Source organism: Biomphalaria glabrata, chromosome 8, assembly GCF_947242115.1.
Source record: "Biomphalaria glabrata chromosome 8, xgBioGlab47.1, whole genome shotgun sequence".
Classification (NCBI taxonomy): Eukaryota; Metazoa; Mollusca; class Gastropoda; family Planorbidae; genus Biomphalaria; species Biomphalaria glabrata.
Genome location: NC_074718.1, coordinates 32363438 through 32380414, shown reverse-complemented (window position 1 = coordinate 32380414; position 16977 = coordinate 32363438). Strand labels below are relative to the sequence as shown.

General features: G+C 38.5%; 1 protein-coding gene across 1 annotated transcript in view; it reads left to right on the top strand.

Annotated features, from left to right (window-relative positions):
- Positions 1–16977, top strand: part of LOC106067329 (protocadherin gamma-A10-like) — a 183515-nt gene that overhangs the window by 49568 nt on the left and 116970 nt on the right. The gene's annotated exons all lie outside the window — the stretch shown is intronic.

Below are 16977 nucleotides of genomic sequence, written 5' to 3'. Positions count from 1 at the left end.
GAAATGGAGTCCAGCAATGCAACTGTTATATTCTTTAGTTCCATGACCACAAAGTTTCTTTTTACGTGAAGGTATAAGTATATTTATTTTTAATGTGTTCCCCCCCCCACCCCATTTCCCATGAGTCTCCTATTCTCTTTCGCTATTCTCCTGACAGTGGACTGAGACGTTTCCATGCATGTTACCATTGACTTGCTCGCCTATTGATTAATAATTTCTATAATTCACGATCACGTGACCTGCGAATTTCTCCGTGCACATTAGTTCATGGTTCATAGAAAGAATTAGAGAATAAGGGAAAATGAGTGAGAGAGAGACAGAAAGAGAGAGAGAGAGAGTAAAAGACACAGAGACAGAGAAAAAGAGAGACAGTAGTATTAGGAGAGAGATTAAGAGAGAGAGAGAGACTAAGTAAGATGATAGATATTGAAAGACAAGTAGACAGAGACTGCGAGAGAGAGAGGGGAGACAGAAATGATAGGAACAAGATTGAGAGATAGAGACAGAGAGATAGAGACAGAGAGATAGAGACAGAGAGATAGAGACAGAGAGATAGGGACAGAGAGATAGAGACAGAGAGATAGAGACAGATATATATATATAGAGAGAGAGACAGACAGACAGACAGACAGAGACAGAGAGATCAATAGGAAGAAAGTGAAGCAGATGATTAAAAAAAAACCAGAGCCGATTAAGAAACAATGGTCTATGCTTTTATTTGAGATGTCCGATGCTAACGATGGTGTGTGTGTGTGGGGGGGGGGGGGTCAGATGGGTTGCTGATTGTTTTTGGTGGGTGTGTCATTAGTGGCATTCGGCGCGTGTGACTCACGTGCTCGCTCCTGAGATTACCCGAAAAGGAAGTTAGGGAGTGAAGCGAAAAAAATGAGGTACCCGCACTTGTCCGAACATCTGTCATGGGGCGCGGCAGAGACAACGGGTCCCTAGAGGGCGAGGAGTTCAAAACTGATGACGACACAGATGTAGTTTTTCAAATGCTGGAAATTTTGTTAGGGAGTTGCAGAAACTTGTTTTAAAGTGTGGGATGAGCTTGGGGACATAGAGAAAGTATAGCTACAAAGTATCATCTCTGGTCAATAAACTGTCCCAGCGGACAACAGGGAAACACAAAAGGGGCCTAATTCGTTTGGTCATTTTAATTATCGGAAAGTGATATTGTTTTGGCCTATTAGCCACTGCACTTTGGGAATACCTATCACCTTCATGTAACTAGTCTTTGTATCTGCACTATATCAGGTATATACGGAAGTTGTATTATTCCTTTAGGAATAGTAGATTTCATTCATAGGGGTGTCATTCAAATGTTTATCGAACGTGTTCTACGGGGGACACACTACTGTAGCGGAGTGTCTCGTTTTTGCTTGTTTGTGGCTCTAGCTTTAACTATTACATACAAAGAATCTTCAAAACTGAAAATAAAAACGTTGTATTGCCTCTTGAGGATCGGGCTTCTGAATATACTCCCTACCCCCCCACCCCCACCTGGGCTGTCCGCTACCCTTGTGGTCTACAGTAGAAAAGGCATAAAAACATTCATTTACGAATGTCGATTTATGCTCTTCTTAATCTGTTGTGTCTAGTAGAAGAAGAAAATAAACTCAGCTGGTCGGAGCTAGCTCCTCAGCATTCTGCCGTGAAGGTAAATCCTATTGGTCAATCTAGTCAAAGTTACACAGTCTGTCGACATCGCTGTAATTGTAAAACCGAGATTTAAATGCTCACGCCTTTCATTCTGAGACTGGTAAAACATAGTCTGAATGAATTCTGTCAGTATATCCATCTGGCATTTACAGACGGTTGACAAATCTTGTGTGGTGCCACAAAGTTCCAACAGACTAAGGGAATAAGTGAGGCGAGTAACTTCTCTAGTATCTGACATCCAACGATGACTTTAAAAGTTTATTCAACTTCTGTATCCAGACATCCGATGAACAAAAATTAAAATTTTTCTAATATAACTTAAGCAATTGGTGTGCTTCTTCTTTGTAGACGGGTTATCATAAAGGACTTTCTATTATATGTCATTAAACAGACGTACCAAAATGTGTATTTCTTTAAGAATCCCAAATATAATTTATAAGCCTATAGATTTTAACATTCCATAACTCAAAAAAAAAAGTGTTTCGTTGAAAGGTCAAGGTTTTTGGAATGGACCGTGTGAAGGAAGGTCAAGAGATGTCCAAAGCGATGAAGTAACGGGGGCATCGTGAGTAAACAGATTGCCTCAAGAGAAGACAGTTAGAGGTTTCCCCCCCCCCCCCCCCCCCAAGTTCAAAACTAAATGGGGAGGGCGTAAGGAAGATGATCGTGCAGAGGGCGCGGGTATCGAGCACTATTGGAAAGGTTACACGTAAACAAAGAGGGATGGTTCCATTTTCTCGCCCCCCCCCCCGGGTTGTTTGCTGTTTTTCTCCACGCGTCTCTTGTACGAGCATCAGTTGTTTCCTTTTTTCATCTAGCTACTTCTACTGCTTATTTGGTCTGGGACTTCTCAAAGAGGAGACTAAAGTGACGATAGGACTGTATTGAATCTCTCTCTCTCTCTCTCTCTCTCTCTCTCTCTCTCTAACGTCATTTAGATATTAAGATCTCTCTCTCTCTCTCTTTCTCTCCCGCTTCCTTTCTCTGTATTTCCTCTCTGGCGAAAGCTTGACTTGTAAGTCGTTGATATTGATACAGGCTTGTGTTTCTTCTAAAGTCTTTTTTTTTTAACTTTTTTTTTAATCAGTAGAAGATTACTTTGCCAAAAAAACACACAAGACAAAACAGTAAGTTCAATGTTTTCACATTGATAAAGATTAATTTGTTTATTTTTCTCTGATGTAGACACATGTACTTAGACATTCATCATATGGATTGTCATATGCCAAACGAATGAAGTCCTTGAAATTTTGAATTCTTTTGAAAGTAACTGTCTTAAGTTTCTATGCAGTCCCAAAAATTCCGAGAGACAAAATGCTAAATGTTTTCGTTGGTGAGTTTAGTAGCTGATAGATCAGCATGAATTTCTTTTGTAAATTTTATGTCCAACAATGTATACTTAAAACTGGGCTAATCAACGCAAACAATAATCCTGGACATCACTCAGTCATCATCCCGTTGTGGGTATTACGTGTGCTCTGCACCATTGTATACAGGCTCAAAAGGAACTTTATTAATATGACAGTTTGTTCTACATCATTAGTAGATAAGGCTTTACAATAAATGAGTACAATGACTAACCATTATTACGGGACTAAATGTTCCATTTAACTTATACTTTAACCAGTTTGAGTAAAAATCAGTGTACACTTTTATGCATATAACCATTAAAAAAAACAGAGATTGAATACAGGTTTGCCATTACGGGATTGGCCTAGATTGAAATTATAAAGAACTAATGGAAACGGATTTGTGCAGCATCATATATATACATAAATATATGTTAAACATTGTTTCTTGTCTGGCTTAAACATATCTTTAAAACAATTCCAGTGTGGAAGATTCCAGATGGCACTTAACAAAGTAAGCGCCGAGCGATAAAGACATAATCCACGTGATAGATAATGTCGTTCATAACAGGCATACTGGCCAACGAGGGAAAAATGTACAAACAAATGAAAATACCTCTCTACCCAGAAGAAATGATGAAAATAATAGAGAGTAGAATAAATGAAAATTGGACCAGCTTACATCCCAATTGCATGAAAAAGGATTCCTATTATCTCAACATGACCAACGCAGAATTTTTCGACTCAGAACCGGACACAACAGAATGAGACATAAGATTACTGATCTGAACCCTCCAACATGTAAAATGAGAACGAAGAAGAAGAAGAAGAATAACAGGTCCTTTATTCATCGTCTTTAACGCGAGGAGGAATCAAGCTTGCTGGCTGGAGATGACAAGACTAAGTGACATATTTCTCATCCAAGTCTATGATTCTACCTTATCTACAGTTCAATCGATACGCTCCTAGTGTTTCCTGAGATAGGAGGACCTACTGCTGATAATCTGATCTATTGTTTTCTATAGACCCCACGATCGTTCTCGCTGTGTTTCTTGTAACAAAGAGAGCAAACCTCTGACACTCTCCATCTGCCTTTTTTTTCTTCTCTGGACTGGGCTCACTATAATGGTCAAGCGTATTGATTCTGTACTGATTTATTGGTCAGTTGAGTCCGTGTCGAGGACTACGCGAGCTGGACTATGGGGAGAAGGGGAGGTGCAGGGCAATGTTGTTCTAGAATGGCTCTATCGACTGTCTCATTATCAGGACTTTTTTTGTCTGTAGAAGAGAGAGAGAGAGGGGGGGGAGAAAAGGGTCGAAGAATAAGGGATATTAAACATTTGACCACTCTCGGATAAGAAGAACATGATTAGCTCTAGAAACGGATGGTCAATTATTGCTGGCCAGATGAAGATAATGGCCACCGGAGTACGTGAACCTTGCTAGATTTTCTTTCCTTCTACAATTGTCATTGTTTGTTTGAGAATATATATATAGAGAGTGACAGAGAGATAGACAGATATATATATAGATATATAGTTTCGTTCTGTAATAGAGGTAAAATGGGTATGTTTTTTATTTTTATTTTTAGGGCCTTCCGCTTGTGGGAAGAACATTAAACATATGCTACGGTCTCCGCAATGTTCTAAGGAATATATATAGCAAATTTTATCGAGATTTATCAAATGGTTTTGATTTCTATGCGGGACTGGGACATACAAACAAACATTCATACTCCTTAAATACTACTTTATATATAAGTTAAGAAGTATTTAAATTAGAATCCAACCACAATAGAAATGAAACATTTCACTTCATTATGATCTGTGTGTGATCTCAGAGTTATTCTCTCTCTATATCGTTTGATAATCATTTTTTGTTTGGGGCAATCTTCTCAGTTTTGTGTGCGTGCATGCGAATGTGTGTGTGTGTGTGTGTCTGTGTGTGTGTGTTTATGGGTGTATGTATGTATTTGCTTTAAGCTTCTTTCTCATCTGAAAAAAAAAATTGCATCTACCTCCCTCTACCCTTAAAAAAAAATCCCATGACATCGCAGTCCTTTTAAAGCCTTAAAAAAATTGTAGAAAAACTCTTGAACCAAAAGTAAAAGTAGAACTCTTGTTCCAAATAATATTGTAATTGTAATTATGGCTGATGAAGATTGGTAGCAAGCTTATTTTGACCCCTGTCAGAGAAATGTATAAAACTGTTGCTGGTCGCCCATTTTGCTTGCATAGTTAAAGGGCTGTTAGAAATTAAGCTGTCATTTTAAAAATTGGGAGTGTTTGTGTAGTGGGGCAGAGGTCCTCTTGTTTCTGGTCCCTATTTCATTGCTAGTTTACAATCTTGTGATTAAATACAGCGAGTGGGCCCCACGATGACCTGGTTACTAATGTAAACTAATATCGCAAACACTCTGTGGCTATATCACAAAGTCATCTGGGCTCGCCAAGACATTCCTTTGGGGAACTGTACCACCATAAAAAAAGAAAGGCAGACAGAGAAAGATAGAGAAGCCTGTCATTGAATAAAATTCTATCCAAGTCAAAGAACTAAGAGGAATAGAGAAAGATGGTTGAAAGATCTTGTGTGGTGCCCCAACGGTTCAACGGATTAAGGGTTTGGTGAAGGTCAAGGTGAAGCATAGAAAAAGATAAGGAAACGATATGGAGACTCATGGGTGCGAGGAGAGGCAGATCTGATGGGATGGAGACAGAGAAATAGTAGCGAGAGAAAGGGAATGGGAGAGAGAGGGAGAGAGAATTAGATGCATAGAGAAATAAAGAAAGAGGTAAATACAGAGAAGAAGATCATAAAAAGTTCTTTGCCTGACTTTCAGGTCTAGTATTGCAATCATCCACAAAAAATTCAGAAAAACATGTAAAAGACATTTTGAAAACTTAGGACTTCATTGAATGACATTATTTAGTTAGGTTTTCATTTGATCGATTTAAGTTTTTTTTAAATTATTATTTTTTTGTTTTTATTTTTGTACATAACACAACAAGCGCTCCATCTGTTGAGTGACTAGGAAACTGGCGACATTATTAGCAAGCGTCTAAATTTAGATTTAACCTTTACATACCGAATGCAGAAATACATTTATTAAATTAAGTACTTGACATTATGGAAAATGAAAGAGAGAGATAGAAGGAAAAGACATTAAAGAGAAAAGAGTGAAAGAAAAAAAAAAGAAAATTATGAAGATTGCAAGAAGAATGTAAAGAGAAGAAAAGAAATACGATTAAACACAATAGTATGGTAAATAAAAGATTAAAAAAAAAGAGAAGAGAGTATGGAACGTTGGGCTAGAGAGTATGGAAGTAGAAAGAGGAGGACGAGAATGAGGAGATAGAAGAAGGGAGAGAGGCAAAGAGCAGACGACAGAATTCACGGCAACGTGTCTCTTGAAAACTTCTGAAAATAAAAAAGAGCTGGGAGAAGGGTGGGGGTGGAGTATGAGTCTGATGCGGCTTGGTTGCTCTTCAAGCCTGGCAGTCATGCTTTGCTGAAAGGCATCGATCCGGATGAAAAACTTCTGTGTCAAATGACAAGCAAACAAAAAAAACATTTTTTTTTAATATCATGCTATCAAATGTTATGCTTAAAGACATGAAGAACAAAGTTACCTCCCCTATACGCTGTATTGCACTTATCCCATCGTCCGTTCACCACCCCACGTACTACTTCCGTTACAGCTCCTTTCTATTTTTAGGTATCACGTGGTAGTGTTTTCTCACTCTAAAATTACAAAGAAACCAAACCAAAAAAGTTTAAAGAACACACACGCACTCAAAAATAATGAAACACACACACGCACACACACACACACATAGAAGTGGGGGTACGATATTTTTTTTAATTTACATTCATATAAGTGTAACGTAAAATGGTAAAAAAAAAGGGTATTTTTAGTGCCAATCGAAATGTCACATTGTTTAGATTACTTTAACCTTTTTTTTTTCCTTCCGTAAATGGGTGGCTGCCTGGTCGTGTGATATGCGCTCTGGAATGTTGTTCGATGGTATCGATGCCCCGGGTTCGAACCCTGCCAGCCACCATCTCCCGTCGATCTGCTGGAGATTCGGGCTAGGATGCAATCGTCTTCAAAATCTGAAGGAACATCTGAAGCTTGTAAAACAAAAATGTTTAGTTCAATTGTTAGGCCAAGGTCTAGATCGAAAGCAAAAATAAATGGATTTAAAAAGAAACTATGAATTTTGTTTGGTAGACTCAAACGACAGTTGAAAAAAAAATTATGCAATGAAAATAACGGACATTGTATTTTTATTGTAGGTCTACCTCCCCACGACATTGTACGTTTGTTTTTCTTTATTTTGTGAGATTGTCTTTATACATGTCTGTGTGTGTGGAAAGGGAATAGCGGGGACTGGTAGAAAAAAACAACACAACTCCTAATTATTACAAACCACTTCTTTCACCTTTGTGCATCTACTTTCTAGGTTTTAATTGTCCATTATCTCAGCAGACGGAACAGGCCATTATGGCTAGCCTTAATGTTCTCTTTAAAACCTTTTTCTTTTTCGACCGATGCATGATTTGATCAGACATTCGAAGAAAAAAGCTCAGCCCTCCATACCACACCCTACACCATTTCACACTTACACAATAACTTTGTCCATCAAATAAACTCCCCACCCCCTCCTTTTTTTTTTCTTTTGTGACCCAACCAGTTTTGTTCGCCTTGTCTCTTTCAACAGTTACCGCCCATTACAAGGTCGAGTTTCCTGACTGCTCTCTGGTATCGATCTCTTTTTTTTGTTCCTGTCGTCTGCTCGGTGGTCACGTGACCTGATAACCAGGCAATGGCCGACCAGGGTATCTGTTGCAGTTGTAACATGTGCCTACCACCCCACTCCCATTTTTATGTAACAAGTCATCCTATTCCCCATTCCCCATCTCACCAATACACAAAGTAACACACACACACACGCACGCACCATATTTCATGTTTTCTTTCTTTCCTTATGTTCCTAGTGATGTCATGAGATGTCATTACTTTCCCCTTGCTATGAGTGATGTCATGAGATGTCATTACTTCCCCCTTGCTACGAGTGATGTCATGAGATGTCATTACTTCCCCCTTGCTATGAGTGATGTCATGAGATGCCATTACTTCCCCCTTGCTATGAGTGATGTCATGAGATGCCATTACTTCCCCCTTGCTATGAGTGATGTCATTAGATGCCATTACTTCCCCCTTGCTACGAGTGATGTCATGAGATGCCATTACTTCCCCCTTGCGATGAGTGATGTCATGAGATGCCATTACTTCCCCCTTGCGATGAGTGATGTCATGAGATGCCATTACTTCCCCCTTGCGATGAGTGATGTCATGAGATGCCATTACTTCCCCCTTGCTACGATTGATGTCATGAGATGTCATTACTTCCCCCTTGCGATGAGTGATGTCATTAGATGCCATTACTTCCCCCTTGCTACGAGTGATGTCATGAGATGTCATTACTTCCCCCTTGCTACGAGTGATGTCATGAGATGTCATTACTTCCCCCTTGCTATGAGTGATGTCATGAGATGCCATTACTTCCCCCTTGCTACGAGTGATGTCATGAGATGTCATTACTTCCCCCTTGCTACGAGTGATGTCATTAGATGCCATTACTTCCCCCTTGCTACGAGTGATGTCATGAGATGCCATTACTTCCCCCTTGCGATGAGTGATGTCATTAGATGCCATTACTTCCCCCTTGCTACGAGTGATGTCATGAGATGTCATTACTTCCCCCTTGCTACGAGGCCATCTCATCTAATTGTTGGTTGCGTTTCATAGATTGTCTACCGTCTCCATGTTTTTAAAAAAGCTCCGGAGAGTCTTGGTAAAAGGATTGGAAATTTAAAAAAAAGTTTTATGTCATTTTTTTTAGACTTAGGGTATTCTTTTTTTTTTTTAAACCGCTTCAGTCCATATATATCTATAGGTCCTGTATATACATACTTGGCCGTATTTATGTAGGAGGAGGTCTCGGGCAGGATTGTTGTGGAGACCCACTTTTTTGTTCGAAAGCGTTAACTACGATCCAGTTATGACTTAAAATACTTCTATCTAAAGGCTAAAGTTTAGAAGAAAGCAACAAGAGTTATGTTAAATTTAATCTCACTTTTCTTTAAAAAAACAACACTATTTAACATTCATATTTTAGTTCAAAAGGTAGACGCACTGTCTTAAATCCAAGATGTATTTATTTGTTCAGAGTATGTTACAAGCGTACACACTTCTTCATCACTTTTTTTGCCAGCCGTAAAAATAAGAAAAAAAAGTAAAAAACTAAACAGAATCATAAAAATTTGAGGAAATTGTATCTATCTATCTATCTATCTATCTATCTATCTATCTATCTATCTATCTATCTATCTATCTCTCTCTCTCTCATCGTGGGCATCACAGGATGTGGTGGCGGCATTCTCACGGTTAGTGTCGATACATTGTAGGGAAATAGAAAACTCCTTTATGGGACTCGACATCCGACCTCGCAGCGGTAGGGACCACCCGGTGGTGGCTATAGGAGCTTTGACCCCAGCAAAACGGATGTAATTTACTGATCATGTATTCGATGGATGGAGAGTGACAATACAATCTCTTCATGTCTACATTTTGTGAACAACTCTTTGGTGAAGAGTTTCTACTCGTATGTTTCAACCAACACTCACAAAGCCAGGCTGGACAACAGGGAAATCATTTTGACCGCTAGTCGTTAACTGACAACAGGTGAAGGGCTCCTGCTTTCCTGAATATAAGATGTGTGATTCCAATAACTAAAATGATGTTTGCTAGACAGTAATGTATTAGCTCGGCTCTCGTTTATTAAAAAAAAATAGAATATTTTAAACGATTAAGCAATTATCCACGAATAAGAAAAAAAAAGGAGATAGAAGTATATGATAAGAGTATAATAAGACTAAGACTAAGACTAAGACTAAGACTGCTTTATTGATCCTTACGGAAATTTGTTGTGATTACAAGGACTCGTTTCTCATATAAAGACAACACAACAGAAACATACACATAAATACAACAGACACAACGTAAAGAGTTCATTCAGCGACTACACACAGGTATCTTGGTGCATTCCATGTTCCCTGATCAATGAGTGGCGGTGATAGAGTCTGACCGAGTGAGGTACGAACGAGTTTTTGTACCGCTCCGTTCTTGTTTTGATTGACAGCAGTCGCCCACTTCGCGACGACCTGGCGTAGTTCTGATGGAGCGGGTGGCCGTTGTCTTCCAAGATTTTTTCGATTTTTCTTAGGCACGTTTGTTCAAAAAGTTCCTTTAAATGTGGTAATGTTGTGAGTGTAATTTTTGATGCTTTTTTAATGATGTTTTCTAGACGTTGCAACAGTTTAGATGAGGCGTTGCCTTGCCAACAACTTATTCCGTATGTTAGCAGATTTTGTACAGTTGCGCCGTAAAATGTCTCAAGGATCTTCTTGTTTAATTTAAAACTGTTGAGTTTGTATAGAAAAAAGAGTCGCTGGGCTGTTTTCTTTGTCAGAGTTCCAAGGTGGTCTTCCCATGAAAGCTTGTTGTTGATGATAACGCCTAGATATTTATATGCCTTTACTTGTTCTATAGATGTAGTGTTTATTTGCAGTTCACGTATAGTTTGTTTTTTCTTTCTAAAGTCTATTATAAGTTCTTTAGTTTTTGTTACATTCAGTTCTAGAAAGTTGTCGGTGCACCAGTTTGTAAACTCTTCTATCGAGCTTCGATACTGAGTTTCGTCTCCTGAAATAAGACCGACTATGGCAGTATCATCAGCGAATTTAATGAGTTTAACTGAGTCATAGATGCTTCTTATGTCATTAGTGTAAAGAGTGTATAGTACAGGAGAAAGTACACAACCTTGTGGAGCACCCGTACATAGTACTCGAGTTGACGATTTGGTGTTGTTGACTTTAACATGCTGGGGCCGTGGGGTTAAAAAGTTTAGAACCCATGCTTGTAAGTAAGGGCTTACATTTAATTACTCAGTTTGTTTATCATTAGATGTGGCTGTATGGTATTGAAAGCCGAGGAGAAATCTACGAAGAGGACTCGTGCGTAGGTTTTGGGTATATCGAGATGCTTATAAAGATGGTCCAAAAGCAATAGAATGGCATCCTCAGTTCCTCTAGCTGCTTTGTATGCAAATTGGTGAGGGTCTAGGCTGTTATTGACGTTTGCTACAAGTTGTTTAAGCATATATTTTTCAAAACATTTCATAACAATAGGTGTTAGTGCTACTGGGCGGAAATCATTTAAGCAATCTATTTTTGGTTTCTTAGGCACTGGTATGATTTCTGAAGTTTTCCAGATGTTTGGAATTACGCACGTTTGCAATGACTGGTTAAAGATATGACAGAAGATAGAAGAAATTTGCTCCGCACATAGCTTGATCAGCTTGCCACTAATTTTGTCTGGTCCAGAAGCTTTTGTTAGGTCTACTCTTTTAAATAACAAGGTCACTTCATCCTCAGTTACAAAATTGACGTAGGGCTCTTGTTTTCCTTTGGACAGAGTGTTGAAAAGTTCTTTGTGTAGATCAATACAACAAGATAGGAGTATTCTACCATAAGATAGGAATATTCTACCATAAGATAGGAGTAGTCTACAATAAGATAGAAGTATTCTACTAAAAGATAGGAGTATTCTACAACAAGAGTATTCTACCATAAGATAGGAGTATTCTACAAGATAACAGTATTCTTCAACAAGATATGAGTATTCTACCACAAAATAGGAGTATTCTACCACAAGATAGAAGTATTCTACTAAAAGATAGGAGTATTCTACCACAATATAGAGGTATTCTTTAACAAGATTTGAGTATTCTACAACAAGATAGAAGTATTCTACCACAAAGATTGAAGTATTCTACTAAAAGATAGGAGTATTCTACTACAAGTTTCAAACCATATTCATCACCATCATCAGCTTCATTTAGTGATGGCTTGAAAGGATAACATCTTCTCTTTCAAAAGCCCTGGAAAATAACACACATATTGCTTCACTAGACGAGTCAAAGGCGTAGGACAAATAGGGACAAGGAGGCGAGAGCTAGAGTAAGAGAAAGAGTCAGAAAGAGAGGAAGAGACAGAGATAGAGAGAATGAGAGACAGAATAGACAGACAGAGAGAAAGATAGAGAAATAGGGAGACATGAAGAGAGAGGGAGACAGGGAGAGAGAGAGAGAGAGAGAGAAATAGATAGTCAGAGAGATAGAGTGAGACAGATTTACTTCAACACATGATGTTTCAAATGTCTGCCCTTCAAATGTCCCCTAAGCTCTGCTCTTTTTTCTCTTTTGTTGAAACGTTTTATCGCTTATTCCATACAAAAACAGTTTCATTCATTATCACCACCACATTTTTTTGTTTTCTCATCAAGTTAATGGATTGGCAATAATTTAACGATATAATCGTAATGAAATTAATTTTTAGGCGGATCTTTGCACACTTTACATTGTGTGACGTTCTCTCTGGTATTGATTACACACATACACAAATACACAAGACAGGCAAACACACACACACACGTTACTTCATGTTTTTTTTCATTCTTCTATCATTTGACAACACTCCCTCCGAATTATCAGAAATGACGAGGTTTTGAAGAAAAGTTAATTTCACCTCTCTGTGTTAGAGATTTGTGTTTTAATTTAGTTTATTTTAGACCAGTGATTCTCAAACTACGGTCCGCGGGCTATATCCCACCCATAAAGCAGTACAATTCGGCCCATTGAAACTTTTTCACACACGGGGATCGCATTTATTAGATTCGAAATTTTTTTTTTTTTTTGTCGTTATGCGGCTCGATGCACGCGTATTGATAATAGATATGGTCCCCAGGCTAAATAAGGTTGGACAACCCTGAGTAACTAGACATTGAACAATTACAATCATGAAACTAGAGTTTCCCCCCGTGTGTGGCTAACGAGCTAGTAATTATTTTCCCAACGATATGCATCAACTGTCAAAGTTCTAGGAAAATCTTTTTTTTTTAGTTTTCCACCCTGAAGGTTTTAGGTTTTGGTTTCTACGAAGTCGAATTGAATAGAGGTATTGTAAAATGAACAAGCGTATAAGAGAGAGAGAGAGAGAGAGAGAGGGGGGGGTGAAAGACGAGAGCGATAGGTAAGGTAAGGTAAAGTGTGAGAGGAAGAGAGAAAAAAAAAGAAAGCAAGAGAGAGAGATAGAGTGAAATAGAGCGATTAAAAGAGATATTTTCGACATAGAGAAAGAAAGACAGCAAAAGAGAGAAAGCGAGAGAGTGAAAGAGCAAGAGTGTCCGTGAGAGAGTTTAAATGAAAGAACAAGAGAGACAAGACAGTGTTAGAGAGAGAGAGAAAGACAGACAGAGACATAGACAAAGACAGAGAAAGAAAGAGAGAGATGTGGTGCGCATAACATTGTCAGAGACCAAGAAACATTGTCTTGCAAGCACCTATCTCTTCTATAACTTACAGCCGAACATTCTGTTCTTCAGATTCTCATGAGAGATACTGTTTTAAAGAACTATTTAAACTGTAGGAGATCAAATGACACTTTTACATAAAGACACATCATTGGTTCTTGTCAAATACTAGTATTTGAGGTTTTACAGTATATTCAGTCGACTGCCGAGACAATCACTTTGTCAAAAGAGATATGACTCCCTCCCATTTTCCACCTCTCCCCCCCCCCCCAAACCACGCACACACCTAGCGTAATTTTTTTTTCTAGCTATAGTTACTCAAACGATAACTGCTATTTCCCTAATTAAGAAAAACAAAACAGAATCGAACTCTGAAGGAGAACCAAAAAAATCTGTCAAGGGGCAATAAGACATGAAATCATAATTAGACACTGGGGTTGTCTAACCTCTTGAACTATCGACCTCCGTGGCAGGAGCTATAAAGAGGTGGTCATAACGGGACGAGTGGCGGAGGTTGCGCGGGTGGAAGTGTAGGATGCCGGGTACCATGCTACAACAAAAAGCTTTATCGTCTCGAGAGACAACAACATTCACACCCGTCCGTTACAACAGACCCCCCGCTTTTAGTGAGAGCGTATTGGGGTACGGGAAGATTGGACCCCCCCCCCCTCTTGGGGTGGGGGCTGTTCCTGCATGGAAGTTTGCACGTTTATTTTATTTGTTCGTATTTCCAGCACGTTCGTCATCCTTGTACGAGGAGCGAGACAATGACAAGTGCATGATGCTCAGTGAGTGCGCTATTGTAGTTCTGGTCAATTGTTTACATGCGGAGATGGAAATTGAAGAGAGGTGGGGGGGGGGGGGAGGAGAGGTTGTCTCTCATACAAGCTTGAATGTGAGTCGCCACCTTTGTAACAATGCTGACAGACTGGTCTCTGGTCTCAACATAACACAAAGGTACAAATAAATGAGGTAATCAGAAAATGAGCACCCCCCAGTCTCGTTTTGGCATGTCTTTGCTGATTCAGAAACCCTGCACAGAAACAGCTCAGTTTACAAAAGGATTTAGAACGGAACAGTGGAAAAAAAAACACATCAACAACAACAAAAGATCTGTTTTATTTCTGTCTAGGTTTTTAAAAAACAATTCTTTTGGTGTCAGATGTGGGAGGCTCTTTCCCGTGTTTTCCTAACCCTCACAAAACATTGGATAAGTGCTGGCTCGCATGTGGCATTCAAAGCAATGGCTATTACCGCAACTTATCTTCTCTTGCTTTGCGATGGATTCCCTTGGCGCTACCTTACTGGATAGAGCTCAGACAAGGATTGCCAACGGATCGTAATCTTAACATCACTTCTGTTTTGGTATCAACAGTGCCGCATACTCTGCAAGTATACAGAATTGTGTACCACAGGCTGACTAATGGTCACCGGTACCTTGTTTTTTTCCTTTGTTTTGACTCCCAATGCATTAGCCACTGTTTAAAGTGAGCCGCAATATAGCGGGGGTTTAGATTCACTGTTTCCTTTCTTTTATTTGGAAAACAAATGAGTCCACTCAAACGAATTCAAATCTCATCTTTCTTTCTTCCAACTTATAAAATTGGCTCATTTATTTTAAGTAAAGATATACTGCTTTTAATTGCATTTTGATTTTTACAATCTTTAACCTATAAAATACTGTAGCACAGAAAAGACCCTCCTAAAGGGAACTGTACCAGGAAAAAGAAGAAGAGAAAGACAGAGTAAGCGATGGGAAGACTACATCAAAGAATGGACAGGCCTGTCATTGAATGAAATAGTATCCAAGGCAAAGGACAGAGAGGAATGGAGAAAAACGGTTGGCAGATCTTGTGTGGTGCCCCAACGGTTCAGCGGACTAAGGGATAGGTGAAGGTAAAAGTGAAGCATAGAAAAAGATGAGGACATGATAAGGAGACTCGTGGGCGCGATATAATGAAACCTAATGAACAAGTTTTTTTTAAAAAATGGATTAAAAAAAATAAAAATAGATTAAATTAAATTTCTATATTGAAAGATCAGTGTTTACAGCTAAATCACAAAATTTAATTTGTGTTTCAAGTTTCTAAGTTTCTACTGAGTGCACACACAGAGTATAATGTTTTTGTTTGTTTGTTTATTCAAATCAATACTTCCTGGTTTGTTTTATTTATTGTTACTTCAGCCATACAAAATATTCCATTTATAAAAATTCCCCATAATACAGATTTTTTTAAAGAGATAATATTTTGCGTTATACGGATGTATGCAAACGCGACTTGAAGCTCTTCGAAATCGACACTTGCAGCTGAGCAGAGGTGGCACTGGATAGATCCACATGGAGAGAGAGCATAAATGAAGGGTCACGGATTGCAGATGCCATACACAACAGAAGCAAAAAGAAGGGTGAAAATGCAACGGCACCTGGTGATTATATATGCCCAACAAACGATCGCAGCTGTGTATCAAGGGTTGGCCTCTTTAGTCACACAAGAAGTTGCAAAGGGAAAAGATCGTCTCTCGAGACGTAAAATGACACAGGACTAGTATTTTGCATACAAGGACCGCATCACAAACTAAGAGATTAGAACCAGGACCACAACAGCTATTGGGCGATGGCCTGCTAATAACTGTCAAAAACGAAAAAAATAAAACTTTATGGCCATATCACAAGGTCCTGGGGGTTCGCAAAGATCTTCTTTCAGGGAACAGTACCAGGAAAAAGAAGAAGAGGCAGACACAGAAAGCGATGGAAAGACAAAATAAAAGAATGGACAGGCCTGTCATTGAACGAGATGCGAAAGACCGAGAGGAATGAAGAAGGGTGGTCAACAGGTCTTGTGTGGTGTCCCAACAAACTAAGGGATTGTTGAAGAGACATATTGACATAAACTAATTGTACAGATATAGGGATATGGTCTTAAGTGACTTAATCTTTTGCTTTTGTATATTCAAATCTGGTTTACTAACAAGTAAGTGAAAAAAAGGGGGTGGGGTGTATTTTACACATGCTTAAAAACGAGTTGTCTCTTAAACCATCCCACAATTCAACCGAGGATTAACAAAAAGATGAGACGAATACAGGGACTCATTAACCGCCTGTCATCCACACATTGTTCTAATTGAGACTTTAAAAAAAAAAATTGCATCTCTTTGACAAATTATCATTAATTTTTTGTTCCATTATCATTAATAGGATCCTTTTTTTTTGTGTTCGATAATTTAATAATGTTAATTAAACCTGCGTTATTATAAAACTAATTTTCTTTAAAATAAAAAACAGTATCCAAAATAACGTAACAATATTCTTGTCTAATTCTTATTTATTTTTTTTTGTTTTTGTATTGCAAGTTAGAAATTGAAATCTAGAAATACTATAAGGAGGACAGATTGGTCTTCCTGTTCAGAGATCAATAACTGTAATGTAGAAATGGATATAGAGTTAGGAGCGTTCCATTGATATTGAGGATTTTAATTATTAAAGTTAACCGTAATTATATTTGTCCGTTCGCATTTCGATTTTTTTAAAGA